General features: G+C 40.1%; 1 long non-coding RNA gene across 1 annotated transcript; it reads left to right on the forward strand.

Annotated features, from left to right (window-relative positions):
* Positions 1-214: 214 nt before the first annotated feature.
* LOC125011150 lies at positions 215-4,933 on the forward strand. Its single transcript, XR_007113130.1, has 2 exons — positions 215-391; positions 4,490-4,933. It is a non-coding gene; the product is annotated as an uncharacterized LOC125011150 (long non-coding RNA).
* The last annotated feature ends 13,731 nt before the right edge of the window (positions 4,934-18,664 follow it).

An 18,664-nucleotide genomic window follows, 5' to 3' on the forward strand; every position in this document is an offset into this window, starting at 1 on the left:
AGCCCTAGCTGAAATTTAGTAACTGCAAGTATTTCAATGAGTTGCATATAAAGGGTTAATGACATTAACAAGCCCCAACATCCCTCTATCTCCACATCAACATGTAGTGTTTGCCACACAAGTCACAGCACCACACATGGCAACACAACACAGCAAAAAAAAAAAAAAAAAACACGGCTCAACTATATTTAACAGGAGCAGCGAGTCAACCCAGACATGCCATGCGTGGCAAAGCTCTGCACGCTTTCTTTACTGCGGCTGAGAACCGATGACGAATCGCACTTTTAACCGAGTCTGCTGTGAGCTCCATCTGCAGACGGAGAGGTTTTGCTCTGAGCGAGCGCACTTTGCGGCCCTGATTATGCTGACCAGCTCATAAATACAGCTACAGGTGGGTGCACACGCTGTGCTCAGTCACACTGTACGCAATGAGTGGCGCCTAATTGTGGACTGAATTCTCGTCTTGCTTCCCATTACAGAAACAACGCAGCTGTTATTAATCCTGTATTTCTGTCATACAGGTGCATACGCAATTATTCATTATTTACTATAAAGTGATGTGTTGACCTGTGCACAAATACACTTCTCACTCGCTCTCCACCTGTAATCAAAGAGCCATTTAGAGAAATAGGCGAGTGAAGCACAGTGAATCATACTCAGAAGGGTCTAGTAACAGCTGACTGTGAGTCATCTTCGTCTCATGACCGCGTGCTCCATGGAAACAGAAGCCTCCACTTTACCTTGACCAATTTACCGTGAAGTATGTCAATCTGATGAGGTTCGGTCCACGGGGAGGAAAAAAACATCCCCGTGTTGAACACTGTACTCCTGTTGAAGATTTGATAGAGCAGCAGCAGGGTGAGCAAATGTCAGAGAACAGCCGGGGGGTGGGGAGGGATACGAGTTGGATTGCTGCAAAGAGCTGTGAAATGTGACTGTAAAAAAAAAACATCTGCGCAGAACTATTTGGGGTCCAAATGCTTTCTTTTTCATCATTCATTTTTTACACAAGCACCCAGGAGGGAGGAAAAAAAAAATAAAACCATCCATTCTCCATGTTCAGCTAAAATGTTTTTTTAAAAAAAAAGTGTAAAAAGATAAAAGTATTGATTTCAGTTTAGGTGAGCGTGCGGCTGTTATCGTCAGTGAGCAGCTGAGGTCAGTTGTTTTAGCTTCGGCTCTGGGGATTTATCACCTCTGTTGAATCGCGGCGAGAGGGAGATAAATTGAACGCTGATCGGCGGTGGAATAAGAAAGCAGCGCCGCTCCAAAGTGAGATATATGTGAGATGTGAGTCGAGGCATTTACGCCTCAGAATGTGACCGATGGAGCGCGATGAAGAGAACTACATGACAACAGTTATTATTATTATGGAGCGGTAACTCCAACACTAGTCAACTACTTTAAAGGTATTAAATATTACATCGTGTGCTAATGCTGTTTTCCTTGCATTAGCATTGGAAAGCTGTCTCCTGAGACCCTGCGTCCACATACGGGGACGTTAAGTTTCAGGTTTGTTGCAGCTTCTTATTCATTTAGACTCTTATTCTCTAGATAACTAGATAAAAATTGGTGTAAAAACATGACAGCAAGCGTTTCAGCAAGTCCATCCTGTAGCTGATCATATGACAAATGTGCAAAACCTCAAATTTTATGGTTGAAACTTGTTTATTTATGCTTATTAACTTTTCTAGATCGATATGAGGAGCAAATTTAACAAATTCTATCAATACTAACGAGCTATAACTTTGCTAATTAGAAAGTACTCCTTTGAGGACGTTGGGACTTCATTATTTGCAATTCTGTCTTTGCACAGCCATGTTCAGTTTTATATTTTGACTTTATTAAAATATACAGTGAAATAATCCTCATGTCCACATATGAGGATGTAATTTTTAGTTTTTTATACTTCTTAGGTCTTAATAATCTCAAAAAACCTTGGAGAAATTCAAAATGCATAAGAAAACTAAATCTCAGGTCTCAAGAGGTTCAATTACTACATGCTGTCAAAAGCCTTCTGCTGTCTCCTATGTGATATTCCTTCGTCTCCATTATCAGCCGTGGACTTAGAGCTAAACGGCTGGAAGTAATGAGTTGAATCACCAGGATTTCAACCTGACAAAGCAGGAAAAAAAAAAAAAAAAAAGACGGGGGCAGGTTTGAAAATGTGCTAAACTGGGAGTTTATGACTGAATCATATGATTGAGATTCGCACAGGGTCTGTTAATCGTGGGAACATAAAAGAAAAAAGGAATACTACTTGTCTATAATGGCTTTTAATGTGCTGCACCATTACTCTACTCTCTACTTATAGGAATCATCTCCTCTTTACCGTGTTAAGAATTCAAAGTTAAGATGTCATGAGGGGATTTGTTAATGGCTTAATCTCCTGAGACCTGAGCTGTTGTTTACTATGCATTTTTAATTTCTTCATTATTTTTCTTTATTTGGGATGAGCAGGACCGAAGAACTATAAACTAAGTATCGTTTTTCAACAGGAAGTAGTTTTTGGAAGAAATTATGTCCTCATGTGTGGACACCAGGATTATTTCATATAGTAATATAAATATTATATCATATATTATAGTAAAGTGACCAAAATAACAAAAAGAAAAACTGTTTTCATTTTCATGGCTACACATATAATTGCAGAATTGCAAATAATGATAGAGTTTGTGTGTCATATTGAACTAGAGGTTAATAAGCATAAATAAACAAGTAAAAATTAGATGAGGTTTCATCTATTTTGTTACGTATCTAGTTATGAGGATAAAAGTTTAAATCAAGTCAAATAAGAAGCTGCCACAAACCTGGAACTAACGTCCCCGTATGAGGACGTGGGGTCTTTTTAACAGTGTTTAAAACAAATACCATTAAAAGAAAACATCAGTTTCCCCGTTTACATTGAACAGCAGCTGTGTGATGCGAAACGGGAGAAGGATTCAGCAGCGCTAGACAGAGCTAAAAATGATTTGTAGGTCACAGAATGTCGCACGTACGGTCCAAGTAGCACATCCTGTTGGTCCTGAGAGGAAGGAAGCCGGCGTAGCCCTGCAAATGGGAAATGCAGGGGTGAAGAGATGGGAAAAACAGGTAGTGGAAACGGACGTTCAACAGTGCAGCTGAGGATACGGTGGCTATAAAAGAGAGCGGAAAGGTATTTTAAGGTATTTGCAGGCCTTTTCTTTCCTCTGTCCTGCTGTGAGTGGTGTTACATTTACTAACTATCATTTTAAAAACAACTGGGTGGACTTTGGTCCATATTCATTAACAGAAATTTGAAATAAACACATTCTTGCAAATGATTTCAGTCCGTGTATGTTTCGGTCATAGCATTTTCCGTTCAGAAAAGAATATTAAAAAACAAAAAATGAGTGGATTTTTGATTTTCATTTTAAAATTCGACTAAAAAATGTTCTTTAAAATTCTTTATCGGGATCGAGAATGGACAAAAAAAATTTAAAAACTGACTCATTCTCATTTTCTGTTTCTAAAAATGAAAAATAAAATTGTTGGAAGACAGAAACAAAAAAAGCACCTTTTTTTTCATATTTTGTTAGAACCTTACTCTGATGTGATTTTTGACGTGATGGCAAAACAAGACTTGTCATCTGCAGAAATCTCTACACTCATATCAGAGTAATGTTAGCTAGCAGCTAACTATTCCCTGTTTATATAATTATTTTAATTTTTTTACCTGAGGCTTAGTTTTCTGCAGTCATGTCGTCTTCACTGAGGCTCTTTTATTGTTTCAAAAAACAACACAGCGCCGTCTTCTTACGTTCTCTTAATTAGAAAAGGACAACTTCCGGTTACACAATATGAAAAAAAAAAAAAAAAAAACGGTCGTATTTTTTTTGTTTGTCTTCTAACGATTTTATTTTTTGGTTTTAGAAACATAAAATTAATCCATTCTCGACCTTGATAAAGAAAAATACCTTGAATTTCATTTTATATTTTTGAATTCTAAAATGAAAATCAAACTACGGCTCATTTTTTTTTGGTTTTTTAATATTTGTTTTCTGAAAGGAACATGACCAAAACATATTCAGACCGATTTTCCTTCCCACTGATCAGACTGTGCTGCACGATGGAAAGGAGTAATTTCCCCCTGGGATCAATAAGAAATTCTGATTCTGATTCTGAAAGGGGCTAGTGGACTGGTACTAAATGTCTAACTGCATCTGCAGAAACCGTGCATTCATTTGTGCTGCTGTGTTTCATTTAAGCCTTTGTTTTTTCAAGGAAGTTTGGCGGAACATCGTTGCTCCTCTTTTAAAACCCGTTCACTCATACTGGACATGCTGCTGCTCCACAGTGCTCCACTCAGCTGTGTTCAACAGGTTCCACCTCATCGTCCACATTCAAGTCCAGCATGCTTGAGGAGTGTACATCATGGGAGATTTTTATTGTTTTATTTATTTATTAATTTATTTTTTTTGGTTCCACCCGCTGCCCTCGTCCTCCCACACTTCCCCGGCCCCAGCAGCTGTGAATGTGATGATGGGAGGGAATGACCCCGGAGGACCCTGCCCCGACCCATCCCCGTCCAGATCTCCGCTGCGGCTGCCATCCCATAATGCAAACAAACAGGAACGTGACCCTTTCCTTTCCCAAACTTGGAATCCAGCCCCCGCCGCTCCGGTTCCTCCCCCCACTCCGAGGGGAATCCTCCGCCCATTCGGGGGCATTCCACATCCTGTCTGGATGACTGTTGAGAATGTGAATAGAAAAGACAGCTTGTGGAAGAATTAAAAAAAAACGTAGATGTTATTTAATTGTCGTTTCTTTACTATAGGGCCCAGATTCATGAGCGATTTGGTCAGCAGCTTGGCCCAACCAGAGAGCCGTGGTATTTCATAACAATGTGCAAAGACTGGAAAGCTGCCTAATAGCACCGGCAGAAAAAAAAATAAAAATATTAATAATCCTCTTTGCGTCTGCTTTGGTCATACATATTCAAATTATGTGTAAATGATATTATAATCTCATAATAGCTGTTTGTAGGGGAAGCGATCCAAGCCGTCGGCCTAATTCATTCACACTCTGCAACACAAACTCGGCCCGGAGCGCTGCGTTTAGATTTTTCTACGATGGTGTAAAGACGAGAGGCCGGCACGGTCGGACCAAGTCAGGTCTGAAAGTTGGAAGAATTTACACTTGTGGTTGGTGAGAAGGAGGATTAATAGCTGCCAGACGGCTCCCTCTGAGAGCTTGTTGGCACCACAGTTTGAGTTCTTCTCCTGCAAGCTTAGCACAAGGAAATACAGGCAAGAATTCAAAATAAAATGCATATACTTAGAGCTGGAATACTGGTATATTTTTCCCATTATGATATGAATTTTTAATATACTGTCATACTGGTGTATTTGATTACACAACGTTTGGAACGCTGCACCACAAGACACTGTTTCAGACCAGACCATTTTCACTGTAGCATTTCTAAACACACATGGTGCGACTATGAGGAGTGGTGAAGATGTAAAGCTCCGAAAAATGAAGCATCAGAACGACACGACTTGTGCCCTAAAATGGTGCCGTGTCGGTTGTTTGTTTTTTTGTTTGTTTTTTAGGGGGACCAGATGTCTCTGATTTCTGGGGACAGTCCCCGTTAAAGTTGTCCCTGAAAATGTCCCCAATATAACCTTTTAATGAATGAGAGAAAAAAATGTTGCCCGCAGACTACAATCATTACGGTAGCTGGTCGCGCTGCTATTGACATTAGAGACGCAGCAGTTTAAATTCGTTTAAATGTGAATAATTATGCCAAAATAAATGATACCATAATCATTTCTTCATTTCATCTTGATAACATTTTTTATTTTTTTTTATCTCCGAGCTGTAAATGTCCTCAGATTTCAACATCAGTGCTAACACGAAGCCATGAAAACCTGTTTTGCTACTAGTGTGGGATTATTCTACAATATTTACTCATCTCAGTAAAATAGTCCATCCTTAGTCAATCTACTGCATCAATTCCTCTCTCAAGTAGTAGAAATGTTGTGAACGTGTGTGTGTGCATGAAAATTAAATACTAAAAAAAAGTAATATACTGTGAAACTATCAGAATTTTGAAAAATGCTGTTATATACATTTTTTTTTTTCTTGGTCATACTTCCATACTTCCACATCTATGTGCCATCTTCATATGAGATGCTGTTTCTTTTTTCCTGCTGATCTTGAGAAACTTGTGCACTCACGAGTGTTTTTAATCTCTCGGGGTTTTCTCGCTCCTTCTCTTAGTGTTAATTATAACACCAGTTGGTTTTTGCTGTAATGTAATTCTGACCAGAGACCTCGTTTTAAAAATCTCTTGAACTTTCCTCAAGACAGTTGGGAAAGTTAAGTTATTCAAGTTTGCTTCTTGCTGACCTGGTAGTTTCCATCCTGCTTTTCGATTTAAGAACTTTTAAATAAATCCCCAATCGTGCTGTGTCAGGTTTATTTCTGGCAACGTTCTTGTTACGCGACACCTTTACTATCTTTATCTTTTCTTTCATTCATTTTTAACCGAGGTAAGACTTCACTGGGAATCCCCTCCACCACCACCACCACCTCCTCCTCCCCCCCCGCCGTCCTCGGTATAAATACACCCTTTGCAAGTCATAGCTGCGGCGTCTCTTCTGGTCACGTGTTGTTACTGTATGAATCACTCCAGTGCAAACAGTGAATGAGAGAACTCTGCGGGAATAACAGAACTCTATTTACACAAGCTGCGGGTTATAATGTCAGGGTAATCTTGGGCGTTTGTGAGTCACTCCGGCCTTGAACGCGTCGTCGCTGCAGCCAAACGGGGTAACTAGGCGATCATGTCGGTTTGTCGGAGCCCTTTGTGACTCAGTCCCGACAAGGTTCGAGTACATCTCGTGTCTGGAGGAAAGCAGCGTGGCATTCCAAAGTAATGGACTCTATATTGGGCTCTCTGGGTCGTGTGTGTGTCTGTGTGTGTTTCTCAGTATGTGGGCTGGTATGTCAATGCAGTTACATGTGGGAGCGTTTTGTGTGTACGTCTGTGTGTGTGTGTGTGCATGTTTGATCTCTTACAAGAATGGGAACCATTTGTGTTTGTTTGTGCCACCCTGACTCGCGCTGACAATGACCGCTGTGATCATAGGCTTGTGTGTAGGTTGTTCTGTGTGTGTGCTTTTTGTGTTTGCGTGTGGCCAGTGTGTAGTGTACTGGGACGCTCCCCTTATTACCTTAATACACCCGAACCGATACTGGGTGTAATTCAGGCTGGTAGCGGTGATACCGCTTCAATATCGATGCTTTGTGTAAATACACTCAAATGTGTCTTGTTAATGTAGTGTATTTGAAAACCTTTGATTGATCAGATTTTTTTATTTATTTTTTTTTTAATATATTTCTTTTTTCCCCACAAATTTAGTGAGAGACTATTCAGTCTCCAGGTAAAATCCCATGTTTGTATTTGTGTTTGTGCCACAGTTGCACAGTCACCCTACTGTTGCACATGTTTGAAATAAGAAAATTAATATTTGAACATGTGCATTTTTTGAATAGCTTAATATTGAATACAAAATGATAATAATGCTGTATAATTATAAATAGCACTAGTTTAATATAGAACGCATATAGTAAGTAGGGGGTCTCTACTTAATCTCTCCATCAGTTTGGGGGTCGGTGGCCTGAAAAGCATTGAAGACCCTGGTGTTAGGAGGTGTTACGTGTGGAATTCTTCAAAAACACCACAGAAGCAGCAAAGCAGTTTTGGTTTCTTGACATTTTGATATTATCTAAAAGGATAAAAGAGAAGAAAAGAAAAAGAAGAGAGAGAAACTAGAAAAATGACCGAGACAATTCTTCTGTTTCCCCCTGAATTTACATTCGCTTTTCTCATGCGTCATTTTAACCACTTTCTCTTTCTTGTAATGGAATTATTCTGCGCTGTGATATTAGTCGCTTTGCTGAAGTAATTGGCGTCAGCTCTGCCTGAAGGGGACTTTTTAGGTTGCGCGAGGCAGCTGGAGGTAAGTGAATGACAAGCAGCATAAAAGAGTGCATGCTCAGCAAAGCTTCCCTGTATTAACAAAATATATATTTGCCAGGTGTTAGATATAGTGAGGATTTAAGATCCGACTTTCCAAAAATAAAATAAAAAATGAAGCCCGGCAACTCCTTATTACCATCTCATCGAGCATGCATGGTGATTAGTTTGAAGTTAAACCTCAGAGGTGCATGAAGGATTTCAATTTGCTGCTTCTAACAAGAATTAAACATTTATGGCGCCTTAAATGCACATTAATCAGCATCAATGACTGTTAATTAGTATTGGGTAACATTTGCCTTGTTAATCAACCCCACAGCCATGTGCCCACGGTGGAAAATTCATTTTCCGACTCCTGTGGTCGTGTCGTGCAGCGTTACCCACAATGCAAAGTGATGACAGTGCCAAAGGCTTACCGGGGCAGTCTGTCACTTTGCCCCCGGTCCTGTGCTTTGTCCACACCGAAGCCTCATGTTAACTCTCACACATTCAAAAGTGTCAAACGCTCGTGATGGCCCGCTTCAACACCTACTGCGCTCCTCTCCCTTTTTTCTTTTCCAATCTGGACAGGGCATTTTTTTTCTTTCACCTCTATTCCACCTCACTTTCTCCTTTAAAAAAGCAAAAACCCGCATGAACTCACTTGAAAGTGCACAATTAAATCACACTGGCGACAGGGTAGTTGGGCCCGAGCCTGGATCTCAAATCTCAGCTAAAAATAAAGTGAAGCCAGATCCGCGGAATTCGCCTCGGGCTCCTTCATAATCAGTTCAGAAGTGACAAACAGAGACCAGCCCTCGATGGCATGAAATCATTTTACAGCAAAGACTTTAATAAAAAAATAAAAAAATAAAAAAAAGTGTGTGAGCGCAGCATGCGGTGGATGGATGCTGCCAGGCTGGATCGGCACAGGACGGAGTGACACCGGTGGCGGGCTAATGACACGGGCCTCAAGCTGTTCTCACACCTGCCATAGATCTGCCTCATTCGCTTGACATTAACATTGAGGAGAGGGGGCCCATCGCGAGCACACACAAATACAAGAAGAAGAAGCTCACACTCTCACATCCGCCGACTCTCGAGAGCGCACACAAACAAACAAATAGGCCATTATCCTTGAGAGCCCAATTAGGCAGTAAATGAGAGAGCTGGCTTGTTAGTGGAAGAGAGCAACACACACATGACTGGATGGCGTGATCAAAGGGGCAAGGAGCGTGAAGGTTCAAGGTAACATTTAAACGCTTTAGCTTTTGTTATAATCGCTCAAAGATTTAGGTTCAATTAGTGTCCCAGCCAAGTCGAGACGCAGCTTCCTATCCCTCAAATTAGTCATTTGAGCCCTAAACGTACATATAAAGTCTGTAAATTACCGCTTTGTGCTCTCAGCGTACACATTTTATTATCTCTGTTTAGTCATTCATACTAAATAGCAACATAAGCTCCTCTCAAATGCATAATTTGTGTCCTCAGAATTGGTAAACATCGGCCTTAAATTCCATAATGCCGCAAAAATCCGTTTTTAAGTGAAGACAAATAATGTAGCAGCTGAATAAAATAAAGTTTTTGTCCCCTCGGAGCTGATGGAGAGCAAACAAGAGCTGAAAGAAGAGCAAATGTCTGACTTTATTTATTACTTTAGCTAGTGTTAACCTCCTGAGACCCTGTGTCCTCATACGGGGACAGTATGTTTTGGGTTTGTTGCAGCTTATTCTGCTTCATTTAGACCTGTTGTCCTCGTAAGGAGACACTTTTGTCTGCCATGTACTGGTAGCGAAGGGTCGATACACTTGTTTATTTATTCTTATTAATATTTCTAGTTTGATATGACATGAAAATCTAACAATTCACAAATATCTTAATCTTTAGATGCATTTAGATGCATTCCATACAAATGCTGGGGTCTCAGGAGGTGAATATTGGTTTATATAGTTGCTATTAACATATGTGCATGTAGCATATACTGTATTTTGTTAGGACAGTGCATAATAATGAACAGTACATGCATGATGTACTGTATGTAAATGTATGTAAATATGCTGGAGTTAGCATTGCATGCTAAATTTCATCTGCAGTTCCCAAACAACAAACATAAAAAGTCAACACAGTACTGTACAAAAGACCAATGTAAAATAAAACAATGTACAGACACTACCACAGAAAAAAATATAAAAACAGCTCAGTGCTTTATGATGTTTAGGTTGAAAGAACAGAAAGTTGGACATTCTTTTGTCGTTGACGGGTAATTTGTTCCATGTTAAACTTCCCCGAACTGACTGTACAATCTGACCGAAGGTTGATCGTCTAAACTGGACCTCACAAATCCCCCTGTCCCAAAAAGACTTTACGGATAATGCATGCATGTTTTAAAAGCTTAAAATGATCAAAACTGTTTAGGATGTTGCAGTGATGGTGTGTGCACGTTTGTTTGTTTTATCAAAAACCTTTAAAGCTCCCTTGTTTAATTGTTCATTGGGTTTGAGTGTCATCACACCTATGAAAGACCAGTTTGTGAAGTAATAGCTAATGCGAGATCAAAATCATACTGTACCTGGAGGAGCTGATAAGTGAGAATGCAAAAGTCAGTTGCACCGACCCTTGAACAGACTGTTCCTTGTCAGCTCCCTGTAAAACAACACCTATGATTGATGTGTGAATAGATCAGGTAATTAGGCAAAGATATGGTTGAATTCACAACCTGCTTGAGGGCATGTTCACAAAGTTTCTATCGTGCAACTGCAGCCAAACACAAGGAATGCAAACATCCAAGGGTCATTTACAGGTGACACTGAGATTGAAATTCAAATAATGAGGAGAATAGGTCAAATCAAGCACTGCCCCTTTTAACATAATGTTCTGCCACATACTCCCCCCCAACTGCCACCCCTCGCCAAAGCCAAATAAGGGTATTTCCAGAAAATGCCTCTGACACATGCAGTCCTTTGTTGTGGGCCACATGTGTGAAAGTTACGGGTGGCATCTCCATTGAGGCCGCTGGGTGAAGTCAGATTCACATTCAGCCACATTGTTTGGCTATAGCTGTCAGGGACTATCAGGGTTGTTCCCTGTGAATGAGTGTCTGTGAATGTAGTCTAATCAGCATCAAGCAGTGATCCATGGAGAGAGGTTTTTCATATGGCTGCAGATTGTCCAAATCAGCTCTCATGTATCGGAGGGAATGCCCAAGACGTTACGCAACTTGCCATAAGTAAAACAGTTTATTTGTGGATGTTTTAAATCTTTGCAGCTCTTTATTTTGCATTAAAAACCAAGTGGTCGATGCAATTTGATGAGGTCTGCAGTCAGATTTCACATTGAATAGGTCACTTTAGGGTTGTTGAAGTGACAGTACATTAAACCTAGGGTTAAGTAACCCTAGCCCCAGGGTTCAGCAACCCTAGCCCTTGAGAGATTTGACAGGAGCTGCCACTGGTGAAGGGTCAAGTCTGCACCTGATTCTCAAGATGTCAGCCAGAATGTCTCCGATGCCTCTCATGTTAGGGTTGTTTCTTTTCCAAATGAATGATGTTTGCCTAAAACATTACATAACCTGTCACCTAAGGCATCATACCGACAGTTGCCACCACGTGAGAGATTTGGACCCGCCACTTGTGATCAGTCTAAAGCATTTCTGACGCAAACTCTGGACGAGAATTCACATTAGTTCTAACTTAGCTTGATGAAAGCTGGTTCAGTTTCTTAGTCGTACGAATCCAGACTTTCCACACTCTTTATTAACCTCCCTTGCTGAATTAGTTATTTGGTTTTGCCATTCATCAAAAACTTTTGTCCACTCTTCAGACTGACTGGGTTTGCTGCAGTGCAGTGACTTCAAGTTCATTAAGTTATATCTAAAACACAACCTGTAGCACGCATGGTGAAAAACAGGAAGGAGTGATACATAATCCAGGATTTCACTCCTTAGTCACTTTCAAAACCAGACTTTCCCAATTTGTGGGTTGTTTTCTTAAGAACTGAATAAAAGGCGTATTCTTTTCCCTGAAATCTGAAGTCTAGGAGGAAATTTGCACACAATTACTTTTCACACTGCTGGCCACAGAAGTATTCCACCAGTGGATGCATTTAACCGTCTACATCTGAGCTGAACGTAGAGTTTGTTGAGGTGAAGACACACTTCTTCTACTTGCTGCTTTGTGCTGGCACGTCTCCATATCCTCAGGCAGTATATACAGTGTTTTATTGCAGTTTGCGGGAGATGGAAGAGCTGCGATCTATCACACATCTGCTGGTCTGCCGCTTGAGTCCCATTTAATCTGTTCCATGAGAAAATTTCTTGTCGTCGTAGTAGCGAGGCAAGCCAAGCAAAATTTTGGCAGAGCTTCCTGAGGACAAAGTTACATAACACCCTCTTTCTTTTTTTTCTATCTTTCTTTATTTCTCTCTGTCTGTCACTTTCCCTCTCTTCCTTCTAAGTCTGTTTTTCTCTTTCTGGTTTTGGCATTTTCTCTGCGTCTTACTCTTCTTGTGAGACATTTAAAAGCTTGCGCTGTATTTCTCTGTATTTTCCTTTTGTCTCGTCTTACCTAAAGTTGTCTGCTCATTCAATCATGCTGGACCCCTTAAGACTAAACTTAGAGACACACAAACATGGACATTCCTCCAGAGTCTTACTCCAGCAAAATGTCTTGAGCCTGAACTCCAGAGCCAAGCGGGCAGTTACTCAATGCCTTGCCGAACACAACACTGCGTTACATAACGGGAGGCGACTCATTCATTCACTCCCTTGCTCGTACCACATGTATTTTTAATTTGCCCCACCGCCTCCACTCCTTCTTATACGTCCTGGTTTGCTCCAACAGTATTTTGACACAAGCTGGGTCTGTACTCCAATGAGGAATTACCGCAGAGTTATATTTTTGCAGAGAGAAACCTAAAGACAGACAGGCTGCTGAAACTTTTGAAAACCTCTTTGCATTATTGGACATATACAGAGACCAGTATTCTTAGAATTCTTTAAAGCATAGCATAGTCTTCAACAGGGGGTCCACTACTAGGTCTGGGGAGGGGGGGGGGGGCTAGTATAATCTTTGGTTGATTAAACATTTTTTAGACATTTTTTTTCATTTTCCCCTACGAATTTAACACACACAGCTCCATATTAGCCGAGAACGGTCAACCTAAGCCTCTGGTACACAGTAAGCCCCGCCCCATCGCTGTTGAGCCAATCACGACACACCGTCAGGTTCCCCGCAACTTTTCAAGAGCCTATTTAGTCCCCAGGTGAAATCAAGAGGTACGCTGCAAGGACAAAATGGTTTGGTGATTCAATGTCCCTACTACATTTAGCTAAGTTTAAAGTTAAAACTGTGTTAAAAATGTGATAATTATTTGCTTTATCTGTCAATTGCACAGCACCCTAGTGTTGCACATGTAACATGCAAATAGATGAATATTTGAACTGCTGTGTTATTTGAATAGCTTAATATTGAATGCAAAATGATGATAATAATGTATATTTATAAATAGCACTAGACCGCGTTTAATATAGAACACATATAGTAGGTATGGGGTGCCTATTTAATCTCTCAGTTTTGGGGTCCTTGGGCTGAAAAACTGTGAAGACCCCTAACTTAAAGAGTAATTTACTGTTTGTTTACCTCAACTGAAAAGCAAATAACATTTGAGATAAAACGTTCCATTTTTCAAACCAGTTCCACTGTTATGATCCAAACAATTTGTACCAAAACAACGTCTCTGTGGTTGAAGCAATCCAATATTTACCTCATTATCCCTTAGATTTTCCTCACAGATGACTCTGTAGTCGCTCCGCTGTGCTGTGGAAGAAGACTCAGCATGGCAGGGAGTAAGCTTGAGTTTGAGAACTGTGAAAGCATCAGATGTAAGGGGGTAAAATATTTATTCTGTTTCCAGCTTTAAAAACTAATTTGCGAGAAGGCTGAGGAGGGAAGCATGCAGGCTAACCTGCAGCCTAACTGACAACTATGTGGACAGATGGTTCATTTTCATTTTGAGGTAAATTAGTCCATTAATTGGGAGAAGTAACAATGTGAGAAACAAGATTTTGTCTCCACAGGGGACACCCTTGATGAATGTATGCGGTCGTGGCTGCATGGCGGTTTGGATTAAAAAAAAAAAAAAAAAAAACTCAGTCAAACATGGAAGCCAATGAAAAAAAAATAAACATTATCATATTGTTTCTATCTGTGGTTGTCATCCATCAACAGCAAATTGGAGCTTGCAATTATATTTTCCACATCTGTTTTGGTTTACAGCTAAGGGAGGGACTGGGTAAATAAGCTCTTATTTAGCGGACTGATCTGTCAGCACTGGTCCGAACAGTGAGACAATAAGGTTCATAAAAAAGTGTTTTTTGTGTTGTTTTCACATTTGCAGATGATTTTGTCTTCACCCGAACTGTTATGAGAAACAGTTCCTATAGTCTTTTTGAAGTGTTCACATCAGATCAGACTTTTATCAAGAGGAAGAAACGTAGGTCAGTTATTAGTTGAGCATGTTTAAAGATCTTTGTAGTAATCTCAAACTGTTAAAACTAGCTAAACACAAGGTAGCTAATAGGCTAGTAATTTGAATCTTCATCCAGATTTAAATTTTATTCCCACAAATGAATGTGATACAAGTACTAACCTTTGGGCAAAGAGGCACAACCTGCCGTGATTTGCTTGCAATGAACAGAACCAAAGCTAAAAAATATTGTAAAGTGCTTTCCTCTTGGTTGACGGCATCATTTCAATGGGTTTTCCCGCCACGTTAGAGGTGTTGTACATTTTCATGGTTGCATTTGTCTCCTTGCTAGCTAGGATTTGGATGTTCATTTGATTGAGCTTTCCCCAAAAGTTAGTATGTTGCATCCTGTTAGCTGGCTAAGTAGTTACTTGTAAAGCCACATTAAAGAATCACCCATCAAAGTGAACCAAAAGGCAAAGGTGGGCGATATCACAGGTTGCTAGTTGTCTGCCTCAATGTCACCCGCCAACCTTAGCGATTCTTTTGTTGTTGAGGTTTGTTCCACTGTAGCAGTTCTACTACACTGAACTTCAAAACACCACAGAGGGTTGGTCTATCTTTACACACAGCCAGTGGCGTATGCTCCATTGTAAATACAGTAATTCTGTGGTCAACCAGACTGATGAGCAGGTTTATGCTACCTGTGTGATTGTTCCGCTTGGTGGTGCTGTGTTTCCTCTCTAGTATTTCCGGCTGCTTCTCCATCTCCGCAATCTATTGTTTTAGATCAATGAAGACGGAACGCATTGAGGAAAGGTTAACTGAGGGTGGTAGAGAGTGAAGCAGGAACCAAAGTACCAAAAAAAAAACACAGCGCCATCTAGCGAACCAGACTGACAATCGCACGAGTGTAAATGGCTAGGTTTGAGGAACACACCGCAGAAGATGCTTCATGTCACCATGTTTGATGGCGACCTAAGAAGTAGTTTTCGCAATGACTCGACACCGTTTGTGTTATATCTGATCAGTTTGACAAGAGTAGTTAAGGAGATAATGTTTAACCTTGTGGAGGCGAGAGACGAGCCAATGTGACCAAATCACGACCAATATAAGACGACGTAGCAGCAAGACACAGCGTCACTGAATCTCCATTTCAACTCTTGTAGAAAGTGCTAACTTCAAACTATATACCAGTTTTTAAAGTAAAACTAGACTTATTATGAATAATATACGGTGCACTTGGTGCACAGGAGAAACAACACTAGCAAGCACAGTTAGCTAGCTAGCAAAACAAAATAAACATGACAGCCTCTTTCCTATTGGTGGAAAAATGCATCCCATGAACCAATCAGGAAGTTGTTAAGGAAGACGGAAAAGTTGTGGGAGTGACGCTACATTCAGTCTGTGGAGTGACTGCAGCCAAAGAGAGAGAAGCCGGAGATTTAGACTTTTAGATATTATTGCTTATTGTTGTTGATAGTTTTCTAAATGGTTGTAGATAGTTGGACATTTTAATGGAAATAGTTATAAATAACTTGCTAAATTTGTTCAAATATTTTGAAATGCCCACTTCAGATTTGCATTCTAAGTTATAAAAATGGTTCATTAAACATGTTTGTGGTTTTCACAGTGAAAAATGGAATTTTTTCCTACTCAGATTTGTTGGTTTTAGTGTGGTTTTAGGTCCAATGTGTTAATACAGTTTGTCAAAATGAAAAAATAGTTGTTAAATGACACATGTGAGGTTGTGCTGAAAAGAAGGAAACCAAACAAGGCAACAATGAAAACCATTTTATAAGTTAAAATATTGCATTGCCTCACTAGAATGCTGATGTTTAAATTAATCTGTGGATTCATGGTTTGTGTACAGCTTGTAGTAGATTAGGTTCTTACCAAGGCTTCTTTATTTGCCTTAATACTATGTGACAGCAACGTGCCTTTCGCCTCACGGTAGCTTTATTTTTATTGGACTGTTAAAAGAGACAGAATGTTACAGGGTACTGCCAATGTCTGACTTTTAAATAGACCAAAAGACATCTAGACAGTCATGTGTGTTTGACATGAGCAGAAGTAACACCTGACTCTTTGTATAAGGCTTATGAATTATTGGAGTGTTATTCAGATGCTGACATGCAGGCATGCATAATGAAAAAAAAAAGAAAAAGAAAAACAAGCATCACTGGCACAAGAGGCTGATTCCTCCATCGCCAAAGCAAACACATAAAAGAAAACTCCCTGCCTTTCTCACCCAACAATACACAACGTCTAAATGTCATGGCCAAGGCAGGACGGGCCTTTATTGGGATTGATGTGTGACGATGTTCCCACTGTGATACACCATCCGTTGGTGAGGGGCCAGGGGGTTTGCATGGACAGTCGCCCACTGTGAGGTCCATCTGTGTGGGAGATGCTGCAGGGCTTGGCCCCTTTGCCTGTGGAGGAGATGGATCTCTTACAGGTGCCTCTGCCAGCATGGACCAATTAGGGATGAGATGCACACGCGCACAGAAAAGTGCATGGTGATCACACACGCTCACACATTTAGGTGTGTTTAGAAAAACAAAAAAATATGAAGAAGAAATGTATAAAATCAAAAGCAGTAGTAGACCAGCTCATCTCTTGTTCGTCAGAAAAAAAAATGTAATTCCTCACAATATTTCTGACCTTACTGAAATGGAGCGGCAGGGCACTAATCATCTCATTAGGATTCATTTCATCTCATTACATGAAGGCAGTTCATAAAACACAAAGGGTTGGGGGTTAATTAGCAATTACACAAAGCGCTACATTCTGCTGTCTAGAAAATGCGGCCGATCACTGGAGGTTGGTGTGTTCAGTCACGAACCTTTTAAATTTAAATTCCGATTTCCAATTCTGTGGTTTCTGGTGTCTTTTTTTTTTTTTTTTTTTTTTTTTGCAAACTGTTCTAACTTCCAATCAAGGAATTGCGTTTACCATGGGGCAGGTCTACTAGGTAAGTCGGTAGGAATATATCAGATGCTAACATGTGATGTGAAGAGGGTGGATGAACAGAATCTCTAGAGAAAATTCACAGAAAAAACTACCTAGTTTATACTATATGGTCAATATTGAAAAATAAACACACACAGATAATAGATGGCAAACACGGTGATCAAGAATAGGTAGAAACCAAAAAATAAAGTGAATATTTGACTTAAATACTTTATTTACTTAGATATGCCAAAGGTATGGTCAAAAATCAGTAAATGCACCATGGTCGATTTTGGTTGATTAGACATTTTTTATATATTTTTTAATTTTCCCCCAACAAATTTACATTTCTCCAAATACACATTAACATGCATCTGATAAATGGAGGCAGAAGATGTTCTCATCGCATCGTTTCACACAAAGCAACACGCTAGTAGAGGCATAGTGAAATCCAGAAGCTGCAATATTAGCAGAAGAGAAGCTAACAGTGCAGCTAGCTCCCATCTACTAACTACTGAGGACAAAATGGACAGAATAATTTCACACACACACACACATATAAATTTATGTCAGGTATGTTTATGTTTACAGCAGTTGCACGGCCAAAAAAATGCAAAATGACGATAGTAAAGTAAAATTTTAATAGAATAGAATTTAATATAGAACACATACAGTACGTCTGGGGTCCCCACTTAATCTCTCATCAGTTTGCTGAAGACCCCTGCACTAGATGATACCTTTTCCTCAGAGAGAAAACTGTCATTGTTGTCCTGAAGGAATGCCGCGGTCTGGAGGAGGAGATTCTCCGAATCAGGAAGAACGTGTTTCTAAATACACACAACATGTTCCAAAGTTTTAACTTGTCCATCGTGCATCAACATTTAACCCGAAAGTGGCAAACATTTTCCATGAATCCACTGTCTGTACTTTTTTTTTTAAAAAGAACTCCTCCCCTGCTCCACATAGACACCACCTGGCCGGATCTTACCATTATTTTTGCGGACAAGAAACTTCTGAGAATTGACATTGAGATCTGAGAACCTTCACCGCATTCCAAGAATCCATATCACAGACCGAGAACTCAGGAACATGTTCTGAGAATGCAGCACCTCTGCCTGTACCTGCCAATTAATTGAATTACACGGTGGTATACAATTATATGGTGGCAAGCGTCTGAAGCGACTAAAAGAGCTTCCTTGACGTATGTAGGTAGGTATGTTTTGTTGAGTTCATCCAGTGCGGCGGAATGTCATGCACATCCAG

The sequence above is a fragment of the Mugil cephalus genome, chromosome 7 (genome assembly GCF_022458985.1).
Source record: "Mugil cephalus isolate CIBA_MC_2020 chromosome 7, CIBA_Mcephalus_1.1, whole genome shotgun sequence".
In the NCBI taxonomy this organism is placed as follows: domain Eukaryota; kingdom Metazoa; phylum Chordata; class Actinopteri; order Mugiliformes; family Mugilidae; genus Mugil; species Mugil cephalus.